This window comes from Lepidochelys olivacea (genome assembly GCF_965140295.1).
Source record: "Lepidochelys olivacea isolate rLepOli2 genome assembly, chromosome: 7".
NCBI classification, from domain to species: domain Eukaryota; kingdom Metazoa; phylum Chordata; order Testudines; family Cheloniidae; genus Lepidochelys; species Lepidochelys olivacea.
In genome coordinates, this window is record NC_140417.1 from 8,985,250 (window position 1) to 9,004,697 (window position 19,448).

Below are 19,448 nucleotides of genomic sequence, written 5' to 3' on the forward strand. Positions count from 1 at the left end.
AATTTGTAATGGGTACAAAACCTCCATGGGTCCCTAAGTACGCAAGCCTTCTGAGTTTTCCCAATGGGACATCCTTCTCCCAACTGGTCCCCATCAGTCATCCTGTGAAAACCCTCTGCCCACTTCCTCATCCACTTCCACCCTGCTCTTACACCCATCTAGCCCCAGACACTGGATATCCCTGAAGTTCATCTATAAGCAAATGAGATCTGGTAACGGCACTATCCACAGCTCCCCAGAGAGGCAGCGGCATCCTGGAACAAATCTCTAAATAGGTATTTGGCCTCTGGGCCGGGGAGACGTGGCAGCCCAGGTCCTGTGGAGGTGCAGGCCAGCCAATGCACTGCTTTTGGCAGGAGGTCACAGGGAAAGGGTGTGTGTCTAGCTGAGGTTGTGGTTTGGAGGTTCTCATAAGAACAGCCATACTGGGTCAGACCAAAGGTCCATCTAGCCCAGTATCCCTGTCTTCCCACAGTGGCCAATGCCAGGTGCCCCAGAGGGAATGAACAGAACAGGTAATCATCAAGTGATCCCTCCTGTTGCCCATTCCCAGCTTCTGGCAAACAGAGGCTAGGGACACCAACAAAAAACACCTTTCTCCAAACACAGAAAGATGCCCTTCTGGAAGGCATGTGTTACTCAAACACATTACTGGGCTCAAATAGAAATTTAATGTTCTGTGAAAAACTGGTCAGACTAGATGATTTAATGGACAGGTGCGGTTTGAGTTAATTAATCACTCCCTAGTTAGGACCCTAATGTATGGATGTTTGTGGTTTTTAATTTAACTTTGGAGATTTAGACTCTTTCAAAAAAAAAAAAAAAAAAAAAAAAAAGGATTCTTCTCATAAATCAATCAATCAGTTTTAGGCCCATTTGACCTGCCAGCATCTCTTTAATGATTGATGAGCTGGAACACAAAAGTGAAACCCACTCACTTTAACTGCTCCCATCTGAATTTCCTTCACTGTACAAGTTCCATGGGAGACATTTTTAAAAGGCATTTTGAGTTTGTCACCGATTCCAATTCTAGGTTTATAGCATGCCGTACTTCCATAGCATTGTAATATGCAGAGCAGATATACAAATGGAGAATGGGCCATTAGCAAGAAATATAACAGGACTATTTAATGAAAACATGCTCTTATTAGAAATGCACCATGTCTCAGGGACCACAGCAGAAATTTGTTAGGGTCTTTTAGTTTACTAGTGGCTACTAATTAGATGCAAAAAGCAATGAGGAAAATAGTTTTAGATTTCCCGCCCCCTTTCCAAATGAAAACATCCCCTTACAAATGACACACTACTTGGCCAAGATTAATAAGAAGACAGCCTGCAGATAATGAAATCTTCACTCAGCAGAGGGTGTCACTGCATTCAAAAATGGAGGGGAAGCGTTTAGTTCAGAACGGTCATCAGCCTTCTCTGATATGCAGTTGGCATGAGTTCACCTGGTAACCTGTAGATTTCCCATATCTCCCACTCCTTAACGATTCGCTTGCCACCCGAACAACTGTCAGGTGCTTAGTTGTCAAACTCCCAAATGCTGCTCAAATTGATCAGAGGACTCTCTAATCCACTCCCTTCCAATAGAGGTTGTATGCAACGCCCATGCAGCTTGCTTTCTGTTTTATGCCCTTGTTTCTTGTTGCCTTTTCTTCACTAGAAGGTTAGTCTCAAATAAAGTCAAAAGACCTCTGTAAGTCACTGTACACCGCAGCACAAAGCTTCTATTTTAATCTCTCTCTGGACATACAAAAGTCTCCTTTTCCACATTACTGCAAGGACTGTTCTTTTAAGCCTTCTGAAAAAATCAAACCCCTCCCTGACAATGTGATGCACCCTGACATACTCCGACAATGTGATGCACCAATGGCAAGAATCAAAGGGAGAAGCTACCTCAAGATCATTGAAAGAGATTCAGCAGAGGACTGTGATGTTTATAATAGCGCAAACATTTTCAATACATAAAACACTCTGTGTGCACGTGCTCCTTCACACTTTGCTAATCAAAAGTACACAGTATCAGATGACCCTGAGAACAGACTGATTCTGCTTGTGTCAAACAGAGCTGCATTATCTCAATATTGAATCCTATTATATGAAAAGAGGTTTTCGGAAGGGGTGGGGGGTTAGAAATAAGCCAAATATTTTGCTGCATCTTTGAAAAGTCAGTTCTAACTCCTGTACATATTCCACCATTGTGAGGACCTGCACATGCAAGTATGAAATATTCACTAGCATCTGTATGTCAGAAGATGCAGTTCACATTGGGAGACATGGATGTGGTTTATGATCTTGGCTAATTTTGGTTACCCACAACAAATATGTTCATTTTCCTAACCCAGACTTCTGCGCTGTTTAATTTTGCCTTTCAAATACATAAGGATCTTCCTGATTATTTCTCCATTGGCAGGAGCCCTGATCAACTTAATACCTTTGAGTAGCAGTGTCTCATGAATAGTCAACATTCTTTTGATCCTCCAAGGTCTCCACAGCTAATCTTGAAGATTATGAAAAGTCTCTGGCTTGGTAATGGAATGTCCAGCGAAAGTGAATACTACTAGGAAAAATACGTAGTAACTTCTGCTTCATGCAGTCTTCTCTCCATTCAGGTAGGTTGGCACAATCCTGTCAGGGCAGCTAATGGCAGAGCATCTTCTAGGACAGTGGTTCTCATCCAGGGGTCCCTGGGGGGCCACCAAATAGGACCAGCATTAGACTCGCTGGGGTCCAGGGCAGAAAGCCGAAGCCGCGCAGCATGGGGCTGAAGCCCAGAGCCCTGCCAAGTGGAGCTGAAGCAAAAACCTGAGAAACTTAGTTTCTAGGTGCCCCTGGTGGTTTGGGGCCACGGGCTATTGCCCTGCTTGCTACCCCTTAATGCCAGCCCTGGCTTTTACATGCAGAAAGCCAGGCATTGTGGCACAGATGGGCTGGGGGATTTTATAGCATGTCTAGGGCGCCTCAGAAAGAAAAAGGTTGAAAAAACCCCTGTTCTAGGGAGACACCTAGGAATGGGGTCTGGACACAGTGTAAAGATCTTGGGATCCCTTAGATTGAAGCTTTTTTTCCCCCATAGATCCCTGGGCTCCATCTGTTTTCAGGACCACACCCCTCAGCCCCTCTACACAGTCACAAGCAACTCAACCACTCAGGAGAGTATTCAATAGAAACTTATCAGCATGAAGCTTACAAAGATCTGGGTCTTCTTCTCACAGTACAATAAGGCCCCAAAACAATATGAAAAATTGAAAGTGAAGATCAAAGTGGGAACATCTGAAGGAAATTCAAGTCCCAGCCTGTTGCTTGCTGAATTCTCACAAGTCAGCACGTGTTTTTGTTTTGTTTTTTTACGACTAAGATCTTCTGAACACCATTTAATAATGGTACAATAAGACAGACCAGACTGAACAGGTTTGCAATTAATTTTCATCAGCTCTAATTTACCTCTTTGCTTCTGGCAGTTTTCCTCTTCTGAACTAGGAACACCAGCTCCCGTTTTGTTATTTCGAATGTAGCAAAGTCCATAACGTGGCTGGTGTTTAAACAGAATATTTGTGTGGATGAAATGAGTAAAATTAAAGTTTGAGATGAACCAATAAAAGTGAGAAAAATCAAAGCCGAGTCTGAGCCAACACTCATCCCGCTACACTTAGATAGCTACCAGTAATACTCGGGGAGAGGGTTCTCTCCCCACCCCACAGAGAGTAATTGGGATGAATTGCATCCAACTCTATAGGATATGGGGATGTTTTTCTGAGATAGGGGGATTTAGGAGGCGTGGACTGTTTGCTCATACAGAAGCCCAACAGAAACACTGGCAGAGATTTACTGCCAACTGGAGCATCACAGCTCCTCCATCCTGGAGGAATCACCTTAAAAGATGGTCCTGGGTTTTAACGGAGGCAAAGGAAACCTTGATGACATGACCACCTATAAGGGGTGGGGAGAACAAGCCATGCACCCTAGGAAAACACTAAAAGGGGATCCTCCCATAGTTCTGTGCAGCCCAGACCCTCTCCTGCAGGTATTTCCCTAGAAAGGGAAGAGATATTCCATGTCATTGGCTGAGACCATTTTTTCAACTTCCTGAAAAAGAAAGTTTTAGTCTAAAAGTTATCAAGGGTCGAATCCTGCCCACCATCAGCCAAGAGCTCCACTGGCCCTAAACTTATTACTCAACTATAGCAACAGTTCGTTACCACTGCTAGGCAAACCAGTGCTAGCACCTTACCTCAGGCTTTTTGTGAATGGTACTCTAGGGTCCCTTTGCCATTGTAATTATGACCCTCTGTGCCTGGCCTTGAGACGTCCCCACTTCCAGTTGGCTGGGCTTGAGTTGCAGCTGGGAGACTGGCAGCTGGGAGACTGGTGTCAGGAGAAGCCAAAGCACAATTCCAAGCACAACTGGATAAGCAGCAGTGGGAGCCAGCTGAGGTCTCGTGCTAGAGAAGCAATAGAGTTGTCTGGAGAGGATGAAAACCACTGAACTGCAACACTGCTTTTGGACAATGCTATAACAACAGGGGCAGTGACCCACTGACCTGAAGTACAAGGAGTTAAACTGCTCTAGTCCCAATTTTCATATATAGCTACATCCTATTCTGGGCAATGGGATCTTCATCTTTGAAAACCACCATGACCTGGGAGTTTCTTGATAAATTTAAGGACGAGGAGATCAATTTAAGCATGCTTTCTCGTTCACGGCATTGTACCGTATATGGGATTCCTCCCATGAGGGCATCCACAGAATCAAGTTCTCTGGCTGCCACACAAAAGTGAGATGAAAAATACAATGAGCAATATGCCCTTATCCCCTTCTATCGTTCTGTCAAAGAAACGCAGATCAGATCAGCTATTGTTCACTAGGGCAGTGGTCCTCTCCAGTGACGGACATTGCCAGAACAAAGGCCACGGACAGCAGACAATTTTACAGGAGTATATGGCCACTCTGACATAATGAAAGCCAGCACTGATGGATCCCTGCACCCAAACAGAGCCCCATTCACATCAGTGGGTCTCTGCACTGATACAGAGGCGGTACCACATCAACTGCAAGACTGAGACCTTAGCATGGCAGCATGTCGGGTACGATTGGCAGAGCTGGTCAGACAATGGTTTTCATGCAGATTCCCATAAAAAAAAAAATAATTGGCACTTTTTCCAATCAAAAATTGAAAAACATTTTGACCAGCTATAAATAATTTGTCCTGTCAGCCTACTACTCTCCTCTCCCCAGAATTTTACCCTAGATTTCTATGGGCTTTAGAATAGGCCCCTACTGAATAGTTATACCCCTCCATTTCACAACAAATAAACATTTAATTCATATAGTAGGAAGGAATTTACATAAGGTAAATATAAACCTAAAAAAATGCCGGCGGCTTCAAATTTGAGATTCCCATGTGTAAAAATACCGCAGCAGTTCAGTACTACATAATCCAGTCTCTTTGATGTGGAAGGTTGGTTGGTTTGTTTTGCATACAACTGCACATAGGAAATACAACCCCACGTTCTGATTCAGTCCTTACTCAGGTAACATTCCCAGAGATGACAATGGGAATTATGCTTTAATAAGGAGTGCAGGATTCTGTCTTTTTTTTTCAAGTTGATCTTGCAAGTTATATATTTTAAATGGCTTTTGAGAGATCACATATCTCCTAAATTTTTCAGCTGTTCATATTTTTATTTACTAAAACAAATGAGGATGGATTTGAGTGCATGGGTTAAAGTCAATGGGATTCCACAAGTGTAACAACAGAATTTGGCCCTGTATTTTGCCAGCATTAACATTCATAGTATATTTTACCCAAGAGCAGAATATGAGTTTCTGTACAGTGAAATACCATCCACAACATAATGGCTATGGACCCAGTCCTAGAAACAGGACCAGGCTTACTTGCACCATGAAAGTCAATGGAGTTTTACTGTTGACTTCAGTGGGCACAGGATCAAACCCATATTGTGTTTACGACAGTGAGCAGTCCCATTGACCAGAAAGGGACTATGAGAGGAAGGATGGTCCAGTGGTTAAGGTGCTAACCTAGAACTGGGTTCAATCCCTTTCTCTTCCACAGTCTTCTTATGTGATCTTGGGCAAGTCACTTAGCCTCTCTGTGCCTCAGTTGTAAAAGGTCAGAGAGGGATAACACCATCTTCCTACCGCACAGGGGGATTGTGAGGATACATACATTAAAGGACTGAACCACTTCGAGATCTGCTGATGAAAAGCACTAAACAAAAAGATAGGTATTATTACTCTCAGTAAGGAGCATTGCAGTGTTTTTGCAGGATGAGGCTCAAAGTCTGAACTCAAATATTAATTACACCCTAAGTTAAACTACTGTATAAGCAATGACATGCCATACTACTGCAAACAGCAAAACAAGCAGCAAATTAAACCCCTCTAGTACACAAAAAACCACTATAAAGTTGTGCTGAAAATTAAAGAAGAAATCAGAAATATTCCATACACAACTCGGTTACATTTTAACTTTTGTTATGTATGTAAACATGTCATAAAAAACTGCTAATACATCTTAGTACTTTCCACTGATAAACATAGATGAAGATAAATGACCTAATTAAAAAATTATGAGTCTAGATCTACCATTATTCAGTTTTCAAAAATATATATATCAATGTTGTCCTGATTTGCTTCAGCTCAAACAGGTTAGCAATATTAGCTAAGATGAGACAGTCAGACAGAAAATAATTCATTAGTGTAATTAACAAATCCTAATAAAATGCTGTTGAGCATACCTCCATACTCACACAAGAAGTGTGAATTATGCATTATTTGCTCCGTGATATGTGTATGACTAAAATATATGCTGGATTTTTAGAACAAGAAGGGTTATCTGGGAAAGGTAAAGAAGAGATGGGGGGGAAGTATTGGTTAAAAGTTTTAAATTAAATGTTTACCAATTTTATTGTAAAACAGTATGATATTGTATTATAAAACTCATCATTAGAGCTTGATACACTGAGATAAATTAAGATACTAAAACTAATCTATAGCATTGGCTGGAAGATAGAATCTTATTTTCCATGTACTATATAGTTTGAAATATTTGAACATCAAAACAGACTCTGCTTTTACACTTGGGATCCCAAAGCTTTATAAAAGAAACTGTGAAAAGAGTAAACTTTGAATCTCAATTTCTTCAGGAAGCAGAGGTTTTCTAGTCACCGTAAGTGTCCTTTTCATCTCAGGGTGACCTTAACTTTCAGATTTGTAAAATGGTTTCCCTTTGTGATCAGTTCTACTGTGTAATACATTTTAAAAATAACTATTTATCTTCTTCAATATATTAGTCAAATATACCAGGAGAAGCCTCTTTGGGTATTTTTGTTCTGAAGTTTGCCCAAGCTTAAGTCACCGCTGATTTAGAAGAAATGACACATTTAGTAACAAGCAAACAAACAATCATGAATATATTTGCTGCAATACCATCTCTGCATTCACCTATGCCAGCATATTTAAGTGTATCAGTTGTAACTATATATCTATGTATATTTACATAGACCAAGACATAACCTAATATAATTTGAAAAGAATGTTTTACACTACACATTACACTGTTACAAGCCTGATTCATTGATATTGTGAAAACACATAGGCCTGAGTTTCTGAAAAATGTAAGTGAACTGCAAATTGACAAAGATGTTTAAGTTAAGTCGTGTTGTGAAATGCAGGAATCAATACATTACTCAAAAGGGTGTATCCGTGCAAAAGTTTTAATATTAAAACAGATTTCACTGCTTTTAGATTTTGCATTGCTAATCATCATGATCTCAGCTACTTCCACTTTGTAATGACAATAATGAATAAACACGCTGTAACGAAGGACTAGGACATAACAAGCTGATCAATTGTTAATTCTATAAAATGACTAGAACGTGTCTTTACTATCAATATCTAAATCAACATCTATTTGTGAAACTCATGTGACGAATGCATATCCTCCAGCTAGTCTGGTCCTTCTCCTTAATAATGTCATTGTCATTTTGGTCATATTTAAGGGGAACTTGAACAGAATTATTTTCTTGTGATTTTTTTTTAAAGTAGCAGCAAAAATTGGTTTGACATTTAAAAACAAATTGCATATGTATTATATGGAGGGTACAGTTTTACTGTTAGCGCTCCAATTAGAAATACAGAAAGATCCATTCAAAACCCCATTTTATAATGTTATTCTTAAACCTTACTGTTCATAACCAGCAGCAATTTTAGTAAAGTATTCAAAATTTAACTTTTGTTACATCTTTTGCTTTAACCCGCTGTGTAGCAAAAAAAAAAAAAAAGACTTTAAACAAAAGACTGCAGTACATAACTGTAACAGAACATGTTATTTGTATATAAAAATGTACTTACACCAACATTACAAATTGGTTTATTTAGTATGGTGTTTTTAGCAAAGAGGAGAACCAAATTGGTAACAATCAATTATTACATATAGCTGCCATCATCTGCTACAGTCCTAAGCAAGATTTAACATTAATAGCTTATTCGCTGATAAAGTCCAATTCACTGGGAAATATGTTCAACTTCCACACTTCAAAAGCCTACCAGTGCTAAAAACATTGATTTTCCTCTGGCTTTCATGGCCTTTTGCAAAGAGGCTGGTTAAATGCTGGTCCCCTTAATCCTCCCAACAAAAACAACAAACAGAAAGCTGGAGAATAGATTGTGACTAGAGAACAAATGTGATCTACAGTTTTTCAAATAAATTAACATTATCTGAGAAATACTCAAATTTAGATACAACTTCTTAAGATGAAGCAATTATGGGCCTGATCATTTCACCTTTACTCATGCGAGTAAGTCCCATTGCAGAACCCAATTCTGGTTGCAGGGTTCTGTAGACAGAAACAGGGTCAGAATTTTTTTGTCCTTATACATATGTAACCTCTGCTAAAGTCTGAGAGTACTGGATACCTAGGGGGATGCAGGATTATACCGTAATTAACTGTTTAAATCCTAAACAATTGTATAGCCCTTTTAATTGGTTTCGCTACATACATGCATGGGGGGTGGACTAGTGCAAATGAAATGGGGCTGAAAAACTGATTTAGAGTATCATATGCAGGAATTTGGACATTTCTGGATACATTATTGGTTGGCTTGGAGCCCATGCAAGATTGTTAAGAACTGGAAGTCATGTAACAAGTCATTGGAAGGAATATTTCCCCAACGTTTGCAATAAGCTCTCACATTTGTACAATAACTTTGATGTTATTTCTCAGGGTTTTGGTTCGGGGTGGGCGGTAGAACAGGTATGCTTCTGCACAGGATGGACATAAAGAGATGTTCTGGGGATTTTTCCAGGTTGGTGGGGGTGGGAGGGGAGTTTATTTATTTATCAGCTGACGGAGGTAAATTATCTCCATTGAATTATTTAATGCTGCAAGCAGGCTGAAGTTAATATACACGTTATCATTGTTATGATAAGTTTAATTATTTTTGAGGTGCTCAAAGCTTCTGTATGGTCTTTTTATTGCTAAATCTAAATAATGAATGTCCTGAACTATTAACAACATGCACAGTAAGACGAACATAGATTTTTTTTTGGTAGAAGTGCTTTTAATTTATGAGTACATCCTGAATGCCATTCATTTTTAAAACATACTTTATTTGCAACGTAGCGATCCATTCCTCTGTTGGAGCATTCCATTAATCCTTCCATAAAATAAACCATCCCTCCCTGCATTTATCTGTGTCAGGTACATCTAGAAATTGGGGGAAGATTCCTTCTCAGGTAAGACTCTCCTAAATAGTAGACTCACTGCAGATTTTTAAAAGTAGGTGTTTGTGAAGATATTCGGATTATGTTAATACCTACTCATTTATGCTAAAACCTATAAAACTAAACAAAAATAATAAAATATCCAGCACCAGACTAAAAGTCAATGTTAGATTAAAAAACTCAGTTTTTCCCATTTCTTTCCCTTGTAGCCTGGAATCAAGCAAACCCTGCAATTGGTAAATATTTTCCCAGTAACCCACCTGAAATATATTTCGGCTTCAGTCATGCAAGTTTCAAGTGTTCTCTTATCCGATTCCTCAGAATAATGCATGTTCACCTGAAGTTTCAGAACGGCTGCTTAAGGAACTGAAATAACGGAAGTGAATCCATCTGTTGAACCCCCTTACAGCAATTCTTCCATATTCCAACAAGTTATGAAACCATTTTCAGATTCAATTGCCCGAGTACTTTTATATACAAATGGGCTTGAACCTGTGTTTTGTTTAAATTTTACTGCACCAATCTTACACTCTAGGTGCTTCGCAGGAATTAAGCACACAATATTTGATACAAAAATTAACATATCAAACAGCTCAAATTCTGTTAACGCAAGCGCAGCAGATAATCCTTATGGGTCCTGTACACCTGTGTTCATGCTGCATCCTTCCTCCATAAGTAGTTCCATTGAAATCAGTGTGACTACTCCTGGGAGTAAGGCACTACGCCACAGGACTAAAGGCAAGAGTCAGGCCCAGCAACAACCACCATGAGTTAAACCCCATATATCCCAGCATGCAGCCTCGTAACCCACCTCCTCCCAAAACACCCGTGAAGCGAGGCTGGGGTGGCTGTGGAGGCCCTACCAGCCACAAAGACCTCCTAAGAAGTTCTACGGACCACTTCAAATCCAGAAACAGCAGCTGTTTGCCTGTTGTTGAAACACAGCTCCTCTAAAGAGCAGTTAGTGAAGCCTCCAGCAACAGGGGCAAGGCATGTAGTTAGCTGCACATGTAGACCAGCAAAGCCAAGCATCCCACTTCTTCTGTTCATTAGAAGAGAGCAGAAGGAACTTCAGAACCCTGGTGCTCAATCAGAAACCATCCACTGGAGCAGCAATAGTAGGAACCTGGGGGAATGGCTCAGCCAATTTCCCCCACCAGCCTGAAGGTCTGCGGCGTACAGGGCAACAGCAGAAAGTAGCCAGGTCCAAAAAGATTTTTTCACTCATCATTCCCAGTGACTGGGAGCAGGAGGCAGGGATGAATGAAAAGGGTTTGTGGGGTACCCACTAAATGTGCTCTAGGATCTTTTATTTTTCCAGAAGCAGGGGGGATTAGGGAGACCCAAAAATCTAATTTTACTAAGATGGATTTACTATGTCATGGCTTGGATCCTCAAGGGTTATTGGTGCTGAAGATCCAAACCAAGTTTCTTTTATTTTAAAAAATAATTACAGTTAATCTCAGCGGGTTGAATGAATTTTACCAGGAAAAATAATAAATGATGCTCTTTTCTGAAGTTGGAAACTTGCTGTCTCCAACGTTATTAGCATCTTGTAGTGGTTTAAATTGAAAAGGATGGTCACCCGGATTTGATTTTAATGCAACATAACATTCTAGAAACAGGAAAAATATCACAGCTTAGCATCCTAAATTCACTACTGTAACAAGATAAATCCTTCCTTAGTAATGAAAACGTCTGCACTTCACTACATAAATACGTCTGCAATGTACTTCTATTCACTGATCAAACTACCAGAAACACAAACTTTTCACTGAGTAATGGGAGCACCACAGATATCCTGAGGTAACTAGACCCAACCAGTCATACATCCCCTGATCCTAAAATACCACAACCTCCACAATGTTAAGGTGGGTAACAATATGGGAGTCCATTGACACATCAATAACTTATGCTAAGGTTTGAATTCTTAATACATCCATGTCTCTTGCAACAAATGGAAGAACAGAATCCTGCTGTTTAATTGCTGTATCAGATTCTCAAGCTATCACAATTATCTGTGCATTGCAACGTTTGCCATTGAAAGGCATCTCAGTACAAAAACCAAAACTTAATTTTGCAAAGAATTAAACATTCAGTGCCATTCTGTCTGCTTCCAAGAGGTCTAGATTTGGCCCTCACTCTTACTAAAGCTACTGAACAAAGGGCCAAATTCTCCGCAGACTTACATAATTAGTAACCCTTGAAATCTATGTCCAAGGAGAATGTGGTGCATAGTTTGTAAAATGCAAGCATAGTTTCTGATATCCTGGACTGTACAAACATGAGCCAGAGGTTTGCAATTCATTTCAAAATTGTTAAATCTGTTAGTTGCTTTATCCATGCCTAGGGCTTGCTCTGACAACCGGAATCATGTTTTCGTTTTTCTTGATACAGCGTGGAAAAATTGCTTATTGTCCCTTTAAGAACCAAACTGTCAGTGTCCCAACCTACCTTTACCAGGTGTAAGTTGTTCCCACAATTAGGATGGCCAGGCTTAGCCCAACTGAAAACACACACTTCTTATCAGCAGGACTTTACCAACATAATTAAACCTGTACTGCAGCTGGTGGTTCAGAAAACAAAGGCAACAAAGCCCAAACCTGTTTGTTTGGTTTTTTTACCAGGTATATTAACCAAACTGTTACCTTCAGCATTGCATGCAAAGCATGATTTATAAATACCGTTGCTTGCTTTATTTATCATTGCTCAGTCTCCCAGAGCACAGGAGCTGTCATTTCAAACAAGAAAGAGAGACGTTCTTTGTGTGGGCACTTTGTTGAGGAAAATATTCTACAAGAAGACAGACTTGACCATGAAGATTCTATGGTCAAAGCTCTCCCTTCCATTGTGTTTCAATTACTATTACATTTTTCAAAAATTAGTAGCACCACCATGAAATTTAATTCTACTTTCCCTCATTTGGGTTGTCCACTGGCATAAAACCATGGACTCCAATAGAGTAACTCCTGTAAGGAATCAGGCCCATGGCATAAAGGAGCTACAAAGCAATCACTTAAAAAGTGTTCCGTTTCAGTGATGTGGCTTGTGGAAATCTGCAATAACCTGCCGTTTCCTATTGGCTTTCCTGGGATTCTTTAGAGCAGCACGGACACTCTGCTTACAGTGGCACAAATCCAAAGTAAATCCCCCTCGTTTGCAAGCGCTCAGCATGCATTACAGCTGAAAACACCATCCAGCCAGTGCAGGGATGGTAGCTGGCTCTGTGAATATATGCTGCAGAGATTCTAGCATTCCTGGCTCATGGAAATTTCTTTAATACAATGGCTTAGGCAGGGACACATACGCTGCAGGAGAAGTATGAAATGTTTGCTTTGCAGCATCCAGGTGTTACTAACTATATACACCCCTTACGGTAAAATAAAATTAAGCGTAGTTGTAAATGAAGTACCTGATCCTGCAGTGGCTTTACAGCAGGAAGAACACGCATTAATGTCAAAGGGAGTTCCAAGAGTGGAACACTTTCAAGATTTTATAGGGACCTTTCTTCAAGGAGAACCTGAAAATTGTTTACCGTCATTAACCACCCTCAACCAAACACCTCGTTGTCGTTTACCTGCACACATGTTTTTAAAATCAGAAGCAGTATCAGATAGAGCCTGTCCTTACTCAGGCACAATCATCCTGAGAGCGTCATTCTTTACTCCGGCAAAATGGGAGTTCTGACTGAGTGAGGACTGCAGGAGTTGACCCTAACTAAATAAAAAAATTGGCAGAGGAGAATCAATGAAGACAGTATACGTACTTTCACTGCTACTGATCACCAGTTCAAATCCACCCCATGTCACCATGTGATACCTGTTTGGTGGTGTATGTGAACTGAAATGACATTCTTAGGGCTTGTTCCATAGGTCATTGACATCAATGGAGTCTTCTCAACGAGTTTTGGATCATGACCTCAGCAGGCAGTTAAGCACATCACATAAACCACAGTGACCACAGGCGGGAAGCCTGAATAGAGGCCAAAGATTAAGTGAGGCTGGGGACAGAGCTACCATCTCATTTCTAGAAGGCAGAGGACCCCTCAAAACAGAACTGAAGACCATTATCACACTTGCTTTAGCACTGCCGAAGCTGTTCTTGTTCTCTAATTAGGGGATTTCAACCTTCAAGGCTGTCTACCCAACACCCTTCACAAGCGCTAAATTCACTCAAAATAACAAACTGTATTTATTTAAACCAGAAAGCAAAAACTCTGCAATAGTATCAACTAAAATATATATATATATATTAGATTTCACACAGATGAAAATCATTACAATTCTCTAGAGACTTCCCCTCTCTACAGTAACTCATGTCACTTCCTAGCTAGTAAAATTGTGCCACAGGATATGAAAAGACTATAACATTCTACTAATTTTAATATTGCTCTAATCAAATAATGAGTTGTTTACTGCCTTCTAATTTAAAAGGTAATTCATTAAATGTATCCTGTCACCTCTTACAGGTAGCCAAGGCATGAGAACACACACTCCTGGGGAGCATCAGGGCAATGCGGGAATACTTCATGCGGGTCACTGAAATTTAATACTTCCTACATATGAAAACTGCAGTGATTATTTAATAATTGCTAAGAAACAATATAAATTAAACACTCCAGTGATTGAACCTGGTGCACAAAATATTTTTAAATCGGCTCAAAAGTGTGAACTCTAGGGAATGTGAAAAAAATAGTAACAAAGGAATGTACACCAGTTACAAGCAGACCGTATTTGGTATATCCACACGTGGGTTTGATTCAAATTCCACTGAAGTCAATCAAAATCTTTTCATTGGATCAGGCCCAAAATGATAACATAACAATAATGTTTAAGTGAGTGTCATGAAGTGGAAGAGAACAGATTGTACATAGACATTATGTGCATTACAAAAGTTGGGTCAGATTCAGTAATATCGGCCCAATACTGCAAAAGTTACCGAAAGCTATTGTTGTTTTTTTTTTAATTGGAGTATAGCAAGGTAATAAAAAGATAGGGCCCAGGTCTGCAACCCTTCGTGGCTACTCATATAAAGGTTGCAGTAGGATCACATCCAGAGCACTAATGTTATTTAGTGCCTGCAACTGCAAATATAGGATGTATAGAAACATGATTGTTCAGATGACAACTCATGGTCTGGATTGAGACCTCATCAAGTTGGTTTTTTTATTTTAATAATCAGGCAGTAGCACACTGTACTAATGTCTGGTTTATTGAAAACTAAGGTATCAACATTCAACCGATCTCTTAACCCGAAATCTTTGAAAAGTGGGTATTTTTCAACTCCTTCTGGGGACAGGGGAAAGGCAATCCAAACTTGTTAAGAATCAGTCCATTCTGTCAACACTTGCCCTAGTCATCAGAAGCAATGCAGAATCACTAAATCAGTTTTAGAATACAATTTTGGTCAATGTGTGTCCAAAGCAGTCACCTGATTGGCTGCTGGTGATGTCATACCCATGCATTAATCCCTACTGACTGCAGTTTTAACATCATGCACATTACCCCAATCATCTACATAGCAAGTATCATCAGTGTAAGTGATATAGTAAATCACTGGAGCAGAGAATAAAGCTACAGTGTTGAAAGAGAGAGGATGGGGTGCTTTTTATTTTCAGAGTGGAATGGGGTCAACAAAGAATGCCTGCTTCATTGAGAGGAATGGGGATTGTAATATCCCTAGCTAAAATAAAGTATGTGTTCAAGAACTCCCATTTGAAAATGTTAAGAGGTTGCCAGCGGTGAGACAATTGGTCCAGGAAATAAAAACTATTTCAGGAACCATAATGTTTAGCAAAATGAAGTCAAATCCATTTCTCAGGAACAAAAATGTAACCGTGACATCTGCAAAAATAAGCTTTTCTGATTGCTCATGACATTTTCACAGGTAGAACAGCCATGAAAGTATGTTATTTACATCAAATATAGATACTCTTAGTAATGTAAATTGACATGCTGGTACTTTCTTATGGGGGTGGCAAGACGAGTCAAATCTGAAGGCAGATGTACTTAAAAAAAAGCATTGTAAAATGCTAGGTCTACCTTCAAGTAATGGAGGTCCTGATTGGTGAATTGATGCAGCTTGCACATACTCAGAGGGTCACTTTGGGAACAGATAAATCGTTATTTATCCATAATGATTCTGATAATTGCATTCATGGATTAAACTGTATTACTACCGGTTTGCAGAACAAATGTTGCACTTTGTTAATAACACTTTTACACTAAATGATCAGCGAAGTGCAAATTCCTATTGTGCCCTTTAACTATACATAGCAATTATAGTTACAGAAATATGCACATAGTGCATGCTATGAAACACTGTCAGAAAAACATACATGTCAAAGCAATTTCAAAACACATCTGTGCTCAAGTTGTAATGCAATGATTAAGCATGCACCTTGGAGGATTCTGAGCGGCATATGGGGAGTATGCTGTCAAGAGTTATTCATTTTGTACCGCACGAGTAATCAGTGAGAAAGAGTCAAAATATAGTTTAAATTGGCAATATAAAAAAATCCTATGAACCTTCTGATTTTGTGGATTTTTAACATATTGTCGTCTGCACACACACTGCCAGACAAAACGGAGCGCAGCGGACAGATGCGGACGCGTTCAGGACAGGGGAGGGAACATTTCAGTCCGGCGCTGGGTGGGTTTTGGAGTCTCCCAGAATCAGAGCAATCCCTCTGGCTAAACAAATCCAGCTGTGGTTAGGAGCGATTGAAAGCTCATTCGAGGGCAGGCTCCGCTCTGTAGCCCTTCAAACGCAAGTGATCAAAAGTAAACCCAAAGCTGCGGACACGAGCCCTGATCACCCGCGTAGTGGCCGGGAGAGGACTCCGGAGACGGGCAATAGCAGAACCGCAAGAGGAACCGTAACCACATTGAACTCGGTAGGCTGATGGGACCGAAACTTTGTTCGGCCCCTTCCAGGGCTTCCCTGTCTTGCATCTCGAGCGCTCGGAGGAAGAGGCGAGGAAGCGAACAAGCGGAGCAGACAAGCGAGGAGAGCCCGGCTAACCAGCGCTGCCCTCTGGGCCAGGAGGAGGGTGGATCGCGGCTGTCCCAGGACTTGGGGGCCGAGGCGCTTATCTCCCCGATAAAATTCCCCGTGATTAAACCGGGACCTCAGCAGCGCTTCCTCAGCGGGCCCGGCTGCAGGGTGCCAATAGGCTGGAGGAGGAAGGAGGGGGACCCTCCTCCTGTACCCCACAAACCCCGGCACGTCTCCGCCCTCCCCCAGCAAACCCGATCCGTTCGGCCGCGGCTGCACCCGGGCAGCTCCCACCGGCCACCGCTGGTGCCCCGCTAGTCGCATCAACTCCCCGGCACGGCGGGGTCCTACCCCTGCTGCCAGGGCAGAGCCCACCGCCAGCCGTAGGCAGCCTCTTCCCTGCCGCCTCACCAAGCTCGCCCGACAGCCACTAGCTCGGGCTCCGGGCTCGAACTCACGGGCAGCCGTTCGCAAGGGCTCTCCCCGGAGGGAGGCCGATGGGGTGACCCGCCTTGGGGCGCTCCCCGCCCCGCAGATCCACGCTCTTCCCCCTGCTCGGGGCCGCTCACATACACCCCACTTCCCCCCGGGGTCCCCCCGGGAAGCAGAGAGCCGGCACCGAGCAGCCCAGTTCCCCCAGCCCCGCCGCCACAGGATACCGGGGGACAGGCGCTCCGGGGTCCTTTCGGAACAAGCCCCTTCCCCAGACTTTGGGGTCCCCGGACCCCCAAGGAGCCGAAGGGGAGGACCCAGGGCAGGCGAGCCGCCCGCTCCCCCTGCCCCGAAAGTTAGGAGACCCAGGGGGGCGCCCCCCGGCCTCACCTGGAGCCGGGCTGCCTGTCTGTCTGTCTGCTCCGGGGACCGACGGACCCAGCCCTCTCCCGGCCTGTCTTCAGCCGTGCGCCTGGGGCAGCCGGGCGCTCGCCATGGGGCCGCGGGGTCCGAGCCCGGCTCCGGGGCGCAGCTGCAGCCGGCCGGCGCGTCCCGGCGCTCACTCACCCAGGCTCATCGCCCATGGCCCGGGCGGAGCGCGCCCGCCGGAGCCGGGCAGGGAGGAAGGACGTTCCGAAGCGGCCGGGTCGGTGGGGCCGGGAGGCTGGGGAGGGGAGGGACGCGCCCCCCCGGGGACTCCCCCCCAGCGGCCAGCTGCGCCCGACTCCCGGGCGAGCCCCAGCGCGGCGAGCGGAGACTCAGCCGGGGAGGCTGCAGCAGCTCCGGTTTGAAACTAGAGTGGCCCAGAAAGCCACCCCCCTGGCCATGGCAGCCGGCCCTGATTGGCCAGCCCCGCTCCCGCCCCCGCGCCGGAGGCGAGTCACCACCGCTGGCTGCAGAACTGGGGCGAGGGGGGCAGTCGGCCGGCCCCCAGGTCTCCGTGCCCTTCCCCGTGCTTTCCGGGCGCCCGGCTGGAGCCCCGCCGTGGCCACCTTAACCCCAGAAGAGGAAGGAAGAGGAACCCCAGAAGGGAACCCCAGATCATTCATAACGGGGCGCGGGGGGGGGGGAGATTTCATAGGTGAGCTGAGTCCTGAGACCTACCCGCGCCCGCTGTCCCCCATCCCGTGCAAATCCTGGGGTGGGGGGGTCTTGGTGTAACCAACACTGCGGATGCTGCCGGCCTTGGGCCAGGGCCGTCTGCGCGAAAAGCATGAGCCGCCGGAGCTAAGGCACTAACTGGGAGCGATTGCAAACTCACTGATCTCTTACGCGGACAGAGAGACCCAAGAACCCACACTCGTGGGGCGTGTCGAATAGCGGTGCAAGTCATGCTGATGGGCAACAGGTCCAGCCAAAGGGAGCAGACCTCAGAAATCATCTTCTCCCTACGCCCTTCCCCTTTTCTCCGCCTTCCAGTTAATTTTCCTCACCCAAAAAGTATCAGAGGGGTAGCCGTGTTGGTCTGTATTCACAAAAGCAATGAGGAGTCTGGTGGCACCTTAAAGACTAACAGATTTAGTTGGGGATAAGCTTGTGTGGGTAAAAAACCCACTTCTTCAGATGCATGCAGTGAAAATTACAGATACAGGCATAAATATATATTGGCACATGAAGAGAAGGGAATTACCTTACAAGTGGAGAACCAAGGTTGAAGGCCAATTTAGTCAGGGTGGATGCATTTTCCCTCACCCTACAGTAGGACCATGTCCGCATTTTGACAAGCAGTCCCATTCTCCATTACGTGGCCCCTGCAACATAAAGAGTGATGCCTGAGTGCAAATGCCCCTTGGCAAAGAAGTCTCCACTTTCAGTCTGGCAAACAATTCCTGGGTCAGTGAGGGATGTGGGAACTCCGAAGACTCAGAGCTCAGATAAGCATCCTGGAAGATGGATGCTCAGCTGAGCCCACAAAGGCTCCAAGCAACCTTCCCAAATACACTAACCCTTCCTTTAAACTTGGGTCCCTCTGCCTGCTACCTTTTCAGAGGGAGGAAGGAAGCACAGGACCTGTTGTTCTTCCTTTAGCATCTTCCTAAGGCACCCCATTCTCTTTCTTTCCCCCTCTTTCCACTCCATATGGTTCCCAATTCCTCTTGCCCCTGCCATCACAGGACAGCGCACAGTAAGTGCCGATCTACAAGTGGAGATGCCTTTTGGTTCTGGGAAGTGCCCTATCCTATGCGTGCTGCATCTCCAGGGCCTGCAAGTGAGGAAACTCAAGTTGCTGCAGTGCAAGATCTGGATGTTTTCCCCAGGTTGCACAGCACA

At 43.4% G+C, this 19,448-nt stretch overlaps 1 protein-coding gene across 3 annotated transcripts in view; it reads right to left on the reverse strand.

Moving 5' to 3' along the window:
- The window catches only part of TAFA4 (TAFA chemokine like family member 4), a 112,374-nt gene extending 94,431 nt beyond the window's left edge, over positions 1-17,943 (reverse strand). For 2 of the 3 annotated variants that reach the window (XM_084632834.1, XM_084632832.1), the window contains exon 1: positions 17,568-17,943. The gene's annotated coding sequence lies outside the window, so the exon portion shown is untranslated. Of the gene's footprint in view, positions 1-2,437; positions 2,691-3,447; positions 3,536-17,567 lie in introns of those variants that run through there. The other variant, XM_084632833.1, reaches the window with a different exon arrangement.
- Positions 17,944-19,448: the final 1,505 nt, after the last annotated feature.